This window comes from Silene latifolia, chromosome X, assembly GCF_048544455.1.
Source record: "Silene latifolia isolate original U9 population chromosome X, ASM4854445v1, whole genome shotgun sequence".
In the NCBI taxonomy this organism is placed as follows: Eukaryota; Viridiplantae; Streptophyta; class Magnoliopsida; order Caryophyllales; family Caryophyllaceae; genus Silene; species Silene latifolia.
This window is the reverse complement of record NC_133537.1, coordinates 33,250,949-33,257,155: the sequence shown is the minus strand read 5'-3', so window position 1 is coordinate 33,257,155 and position 6,207 is coordinate 33,250,949. Positions and strand designations below refer to the sequence as shown.

Here is a 6,207-nt window from a genome sequence, read left to right as displayed (position 1 = left end):
AAATCCCCCAATCTCCCAAACCCTAGAATTTTTCGGGGTTGATTTGAAGCTTGTTCAAGTGGATTTCTGGGTTATAAAGGGGTTTTTATGCAACATTCTTCCGTATTCAAGCAAGATTGAGGATTTTTCGGGAAAGTATAACAACTTTCTTCATTATCTTTGTCTTAAATTTATTCAATTCGATTTCCTTTGAGTAGTTGAGTTGATTTCTTGCTTGTAATTGCTTGTTTGGGGATTGTTGGCAATCATTTTCTGTTAGGGAAGGCAAATATTCAACAAAATTACCTTAGCTACACAATTTTGTACTAGTGCACACAAGGTGTTTGTTGAATTGCCCCTTAGAATATTTTTCAGATTTTTGGTTGTTTTTAAGTGGTTGTTTTTGCTCTTTTAAAAGAGAACAAGATGGTTTTTGGTCTTGGCAAGGGAAAGTCTAAGAAGAAGGGTGAATCCTCAAACCAACCTCCACCCAATGCACCACCCAAACCTTTTAAGGGGGATGAAGGGTTACCAAACAACCTTAAAGCTTACTTTAAGTTTCTTGAGAGTAAGCCCCTACCGGTTTCCAAATTCCTTCACCCGGAAACCTTGAGGGATTTGGGTATCTTTGACCAAACCCTTGCCTTCCTCACCAAGGTGGGGTTAGAGAGGTACATTAACCTTCAACCTCGTACATACCCCGCCTACACCTTAGAATTCCTCTCGACCATCCAACTCACGGGGGAAAGAGGGAGTGAGCAAGTGAGCTTTAGGTTGAACAAAACTTGGCATACCATACCCCTTGAGAGAGTGAGGGAAATTTTGAGAATCACCAAACCACCCTCCCCCTTAAACCTACCGGGTACGGCCTTGGACGATACTTGGTTTGCCCTAACAAGGAAAACACCCCGGACAAACAATGACAAGATATCCTCTATCACAACCCCCCCCCCCCCCCCATCCGGATTCTTACACGGATGATTTCATGCTTTTTCTTTACGATGGGGGAGCCTACCAAACTCAATGATGGGGTCCGTGAGTGTATGTGGGCGATGTTGCCCGAGGGGAGGGAGTCTTGGATTGGGCAAGGCTTTTTGTGGTTGGTGCGTCTAAGCAACGTGAAAAGAAAGGAAGCATTAATTGTGGAGGTTTGGTCACTCTTTTTGTGGCTAGTTTGGTTGGGGATATTCCGGAAGAGCAACCTCAAGTGTGGGGGAATCACCTTTACAATGAAGCGGGGTTGGTAGAGACTCACATGATTCTTCCATTGGATACGGTTCCATGGAGTTGTCATTGGTTAGGGGAGGGGAGTGTACAATACATGAAGCTACCTTTGAATGGCCCTCTCCCGAGTGGACCACGAGCCCGGGACTTCTTTTGTCCCACCGAGGGCAATCTCCCCAACCCACCCCCACCAAAAATGAGGAAGAGGAGAGCCGTTGAATTTTCCCGTGATCCCCAACAAGAAGAAGAAAGAGAGGTTGAGATAATTGAGGGGGGCTTCCATGAGACCCCACGCATTCCTTCTTCCTCCCAACCGCCTCAAGACACTCCTATGTTTGAGGCCGGGGGTTCCTCAAGTCCACCTTTACCACCTTGGCAACACCAAATGTTTAAGTACTTTGAGGACACCCGGGGGACGTTGGAAGCAATTAGTGGGAGGGTTGAGAGCTCCCATTCTTGGCAACAACAACAAGCGCCAAGATTGGAGAGTTTTGATCAATTTCGAAGATCTTTTGAAGAACATAAAAGGTTAGGAGATGAGGCCGAATTGGCCCAAAGGAAAATTCTTGAAGACATTGCCAAGAGGCAGGAGGAGTCTCTTGCATGGCAACAACAATGTGCCAAAGCTTGGGCGGAAAATCAAGCCATGTGGCAAGAGCAAAACAAGTGGCGGGAAGAAGTGAGTCAACAATTTGGGGTGCAAAACGAAAGGCACCACCAATACCTTGAGGACTCTTACTATGACGCTCGAGCCCATGAAGACTCCTTTGGCCTTATTCAAGGCCTTTTCGGCATGACTCTTCATCAAAATGAACCAACCTATCAACCCACCATCAATGAAGCTCAAGTCAATGCGGCCTACATAAGGGCCCAACAAGAAAGAGAAAGAAGAGAAAGAAGAAGAATGAACCGGGGGGCATATGAGCAAGGCGAAGGCTCGGGCCCCTCCAACTAAAAATTTGAAGAAGTTGGCACTCCCTCACATTGAGGACAATGTGAAATTTAAGTGTGGGGGAGTGAGAAATTGTAACATATGTAAATTTTGTCTTTCAAGTCAATGCAAATAAAAAAAAAAAAAAAAAAAAAAAAAAAAAAAAATTGAAAATTCCGGCTAGGTGAAAACCCACAAGGGTGGGCACCTAGGCAAGATTGGAAAAGGTGGCCGAGGACGGAATGAAAACCCGAAAGGGCATTCCGGGCAAAATGAAGAATCGAGTTGCGAGCCACCGATGAGAGGAAAGGAAAAAGCTAAGGTGAAAACCCGAAAGGGCACCTTGGGCAAAATGAGGGATTTTCAAACAAAAAAATCGAAAAATTGAAAAATGCAACACCAAAAAGATGGAGGGACAAGAAGGGAGTGATAAGGAGGGTCTTGGAAGGAGGCTAGCTTTAGGAATTAATTTCTTTTTGTGCCACAAAAGTTTATTTCAAATTGGTGGTTTTTCATGTTGGCTACTAAGTTGTTGATCTTTGTTGGTGTTTGGCCAACTTAGTAGCATGACTTGCATTGCTTGGAGTGATAAGGGGGTGATATAAGGGGAAGATGAATGAGTTGGAGGATTGTTTAGGTCACTTTGCTATTGCCTTGGGATAAGGCAAGAGTGACCACTTCTACTTTGGTGATATAAGAAGGGTGGAGTTGCGTAATGAGTCGGCGTCGGTGGTGTGTCATGTCCGTGTTTGAGGGAGAAATAAGGCGGGGGAGTGAGTGAAGAGTGGTGTCAAATTTGAGTCAAGTTCTTTTTCTTTTTAATTGGTGGTTGTGTTTTGAGGGAGGTATAAGAAGGAAGAGGAAAGGGAAGAGAGATCATTCGCTCCTACACCCTCTTGTAGACTTTACGGGTGCTTGTTCCGGGTTTTGCTCGGGACTAGCAAAAGTCTAAGTGTGGGGGAGTTTGATAGCATTGTATTGTGTCGGTCTAAGAGGGTGATTTTATCACCCTCGTGTCTTTTAATATGGGTCTTTTGGTACACTTTTCCTAACAATTGGCAATTGGTTATATGGTGGTAACTTGTGCATTTTTACTCGGTTGAACACTCAATCCTTATGCATGGAACCCGAGCGGCAATAGAGCACCTTTCAAAGGTCAAGACAAGGCACAAGAGGATCACTTGTAACCCGGAAACCAGTTGGGAGAAGTAGGAATGAAGACTAGAAGAAATGAAGGCAATTGAAGAGGTCTAGCTCGTGGAAAATAGAAGTCCAAAAATGCGAGCCAGTGCGCAGCCTGCGCAAACAGGGTGCGCAGGTGCGCAATTTTGCGCAGGCTGGAACAGTGATTGCGCAGCCTGCGCAGCTCTGCTTTGCGGGTTTCTCTAATCTCGTTCGTGGGCTTCTTAAGTGAAAATCTTTCTAGGTTTTCGTGAAGGCCTATAAATACCCGAGAGTTTGAAGACCTAAAACATTCACCTACCATCATATCATCTCTTCTAATATCATTCTTAAGGGTTTAAGCTTGTAGTAATTTAGAAGACTATTTTGATGCAAAGTTGTAATCTTTCTTTATTTCTTTGGGTTTTGAAGACTATGGAAGGCTAAATCCTTCCCTACTTGGTGTAATCCATTGCAAGTTTCCATCTTTATCATTGTATTGTAACACCCTGATTTATGAAGGAGCCTTTATCAAGACATTCCCTAATAAACCGGACTGTTACCATCTCGGTTTCTCGAGGAAGTGAATAACAAATTAAACTCCAAGGCAAATTATATAATTACCTTAACTTAATTATTACAAAACCTCTTTTACATCAAATTACAAAGAACTAACATAAACAAAAGTGAAAGTCTTCTAAATGATGATCTAGCTACTAAGTCTTCTGATCCAGTGTCTCACGCCCATCAAGCTCCCGTCCTATCTCTTAAACCTGTCAAGTCTGCTCCCCAATATTTGGATCGTCGCAGGTGTTCACGAATACACAGGGTCAACCACGAGGTTGAGTAGGGAATACAATGAAACAACAAAGTATGATATGCATGCTCCTCCGTCACCTCCATCTCCATCTCAACTCATATCTCATAACCCGGACAACCCAGCCATACCGATCCCCGGTAGACTATATATCGACCGTAGCCGATCTGCCAGCTCGCAGCTGAGGACACCAGGGCAAGTCCTGCAGAACCCGCCTGGGCCTTATCACAACATCATCATCACCACACCCCATCACCACAACATCCTCCATCTCCAATGCATATGAATGCTCAAGAAATTAATGCAACACAATATGTATATCATTGAACTGGTAAATCATAGAATCATGCCGGTTACCGAATGTTGTGATAATATACTCAATACGATCAATTCAGTCAAGCACATTCCAGTATATGAATCATAACATGAATCAACAACCACGAATCAAGTCAACGTTCACAGTTTGGTCATATGAAACACAACAAGTCAACACAATTCAACAACAACGATAATAAGTCAAGTGTATTTCCCTACCTTTTCGCAATCCAAGCACGCACAAGCAATCAGTTATGATCCTTCACATATCCATCACCTACATAACATAATTATGTATAATTACCACCTACTCAGTCAATTAATCATTCACATAACCTAGACTCATCGTAATTTAATAGGAATATCAACTTAAAGAACAAACACGACTTTTCCTGATTTTCCTGCACATGGCAGACTCGGTATAAAATGAATAACTAATTCCAGAAAATTCTAATTGATGCAAGGCCAATTGAATTGGAACCCCATGAGTCTTAGCTACAAATTATATCTAACGTGTTTTTCTCAAATTCCAAACTTATCAAGGGTTTTCAGACTGATTTCCAAAAACTGACAGAAACCGTCGCATAAAAAGTATTGATTCATAAAACGAGGTTGACAAATGATTTCTAAGTAAAACCAACGCCTAACTCATCTAAACTCTTTAAATTAAATATATGAAAAAGACCTAGCACCAATTCAATATCTAAATTATGTTTTAGAAGTAATCTTTCAGCCTCTACTGATTCGCGGACTTTTTAGATAGACGTTCACAAATAATTTGTTCAGGAAAAACTACACGGTGAAATGCTACCAATTTTCACAGCCATAAACTAGGCTTGGAATAAACATGAGTCTCTTTTTTAACTTTTTGCATCCCACGACTTTAAGACAGGTAAAACACTCAAATAACACAGACCAACGAATCTGTAAATTGCTGTAACTATTCCATTCATTTATCTCATACAATTTATAATCAAAAACCCCCAAACCAATTCTAGGGTTACGAAAATTATCCCAATACTACTATAATTATGCTAATAATTGAATAAAGAGATAATAGGATAGTCTACTTACGAAATAGGATGAGAATAGGCTGAGAAATCGCCTCGCAATGCCTCACGCGGCTCCCTTCACACACGGCTCCCTCTTCTCTCTTTTCTCTCTTTTCTCATGGTTAAAATGAATATGGTGATAGGGAGATTAGGGTTTGGTTAGATGGGTTATACATATAGGATAGGTACTATTAAGACGATACGGGCCTAGCCTAGTTAGATTAATTAAAACCCGAGTCACATAATTACCCGAGTCACAAATACGCTACACGACCCAGCTGGTAACTCGGCCTAATATAATATCATATTAAAATACCGGGTATTACAGTCTACCCTCCTTAAAAGAAACTTCGTCCCGAAGTTTACCCTCTCTACCAACCAACGCAAACGAATTATGAAACGCATATACAAAGGTATGTAAGGCACCCACCAAATTGAATATTAAACGCAGTATTACATTCCACCCTCCTTAAAATAAACTTCGTCCCCGAAGTTTAACCACAACAGAAACACATCATGTAACACTCCAACATAACCCACACAACGCATAACCAATATAGCCAAACTGAGAAATCACACATGAAAGTATAAAGATTTTACAATCCTACCCTCCTTAAACATGGTTACGTCCCCGTAACCTTCATTATTATAACAAAAGTTCTCAAACTACTGCTAACAACTGAAAGAGGATAAAAGATTCACAACTCACGCTCAAGTTAACTAATCCC

The 6,207-nt window shown here is 41.7% G+C and overlaps 1 long non-coding RNA gene across 1 annotated transcript; it reads right to left on the bottom strand.

Moving 5' to 3' along the window:
- Window positions 1-3,880: 3,880 nt before the first annotated feature.
- LOC141621326 (uncharacterized) lies at window positions 3,881-5,601 on the bottom strand. The gene is made up of 3 exons (XR_012532229.1): window positions 5,502-5,601; window positions 4,647-4,704; window positions 3,881-4,077 (listed from the first exon to the last, which is right to left on the bottom strand). It is a non-coding gene; the product is annotated as an uncharacterized LOC141621326 (long non-coding RNA).
- Between the last annotated feature and the right edge of the window lie 606 nt (window positions 5,602-6,207).